Below are 1939 nucleotides of genomic sequence, written 5' to 3'. Positions count from 1 at the left end.
AAATAAGGGGCTGGTGAGATGGCTTAGTGGTCTAAAGCACCTACTTAGAACAAGCTTAGCAACGCACAGGGACCACGGTTCAATCCCCCAGCACCACATGTCAGCCAGCCCCGCCCCTTGGTGGGCTGAGCTGGCCACACACACACACACACACACACACATAAATAATTTTTTTAAAAAAAGAGCAAAATAAAAGAAATAGGAAACAAGGAGATAGATCTTCTTGGTTTTTGAGACAGTCTTTCTGTGCTATTTAAACTGGCCTCAAACTGTATGTAGCCTAACCAATTTTATGCTTTAGCTTTCCAAGCACTGGAATGCCCAGCCAGTGAGACTGATGTTTTACAGATGAGAAGGAAACCCAGACAGAAGTGGCAGAAAAAAAGAATTAAAATATGTTATATACATGTACCAACTTTCCACAATGAATAAAATCATGTATTACATAGATATATGTGTGTGTATACACTAATAAAAAATTTGAAATAAAAGAATTTTAAACAGAGCCTTTGAGATATGTTTAGACACACGAATTGTATCTTATTTAAAAAAACACTGGGTCATGGCTGGGGAGCTCAGTGGTCTAAGCACCTGCCTGGCAAGCACAAAGACCTGGGTTTGATCTCCAGTACCATATGCTGTGCTGGCCCCACCCCAGGCGCACCCTCTGGCCACCAAAACTAGGCATGGTGGTGCACATGTGTAATGTGCACTGGGGAGGCTGAGACAGGAGGATCACTATGAGTCCAAGCAGCGCAGTAAGACTGTACCAGAGAGTCTTAAATTTAATTTAAAAAATTAGAGGCTGGGGAGATGGCTCAGTAGAATAAGCACTTGCCTGGCAAGCGCAAGGGCCCGAGTTCAATCCCCAGTTCCGCAAAGAATAAATAAATAAAACACAAACAAACAAACAAAAAAACCACTGAGCCAGGGATATAGTTCAGTGGCACTGTCCCTACCTGGCAAGTACAAGGTCCTGAGTTTAATTTCCAATACCAAAACAAAACAACAACAAAATTATTATGGGAGTGAAGGATATAACTCAACAGCACAGAGCCTGCCTGGCAGATCCAAGGTTGTGAGTTTGACACCTGGTACCAAAAAAAAAAAAAATCATTATGGGCATGTTAGCACACACCTGTAATCCCAGCATTCTGAGAAGGTAAGGAAGTAGGTCTGCAAGTATGAGCCTAGCCTGTGCAATTCAGTGAGATCCTAGGGCCTGGGGATGTAGCTAACTGCAAAAGCCATGGGGTCAATCCTCAGTATGGGAAGGAAGGAAGAAAGGAGAGAGAGAAGAACAGAGGAAGGGAGGAAGAGAGGGATGGAGAGAGGGAGAGACCAAGCAAGCAGGTGAGAAAAAAACCATAGTTCCAATTTGTTACTTCTACACCAATTTAAATTGCTTCATAAACCTATAACTGCTCAGTTTTTTTCCTTACAAAAAAACAGGCTGCTAAAATTTTTTACTAAGAGGTAAATTCTTTTCTTTTTTCCTTTCTTTTTTTTTTTTTTTTCTTTTTTTGGTCTTTTTGAGACAGGGTCTCATTACAGGCATGCACCACCTTACCCAAACCCAGCACTAAAATGGAAATTCATTGTGACCCTGATATGTAACCCTGACTTTGAACCTAGGTTTCCCTTCTAGAAGACAGAGATAAAACCTATTTCAACTACTGCAAGAATCAACTAAAGGGGCCGGGGAGATGGCTCAGTGGAATAAGCGCTTCTCTGGCAAGCGTGAAGACCTGAGTTCAATCCCCGGTTCTGCAAAAAATAAATAAATAAATAAATCAACTAAAATTTTATGTGAAACACAATTTGAAGTGTCATAAACCATAAGGCAATGAAGCATGCCTGTAATCTCAGCACTGTGGGAGGCTGAGGCAAGAGGACTGCAAATTCAAGCCCAACAGGGTCAACTTCCCCACACAGGGAG

Source organism: Octodon degus, unplaced genomic scaffold (genome assembly GCF_000260255.1).
Source record: "Octodon degus isolate 3935 unplaced genomic scaffold, OctDeg1.0 scaffold00014, whole genome shotgun sequence".
Lineage (NCBI taxonomy): Eukaryota > Metazoa > Chordata > Mammalia > Rodentia > Octodontidae > Octodon > Octodon degus.
Note: the sequence above shows the minus strand (reverse complement) of the source record.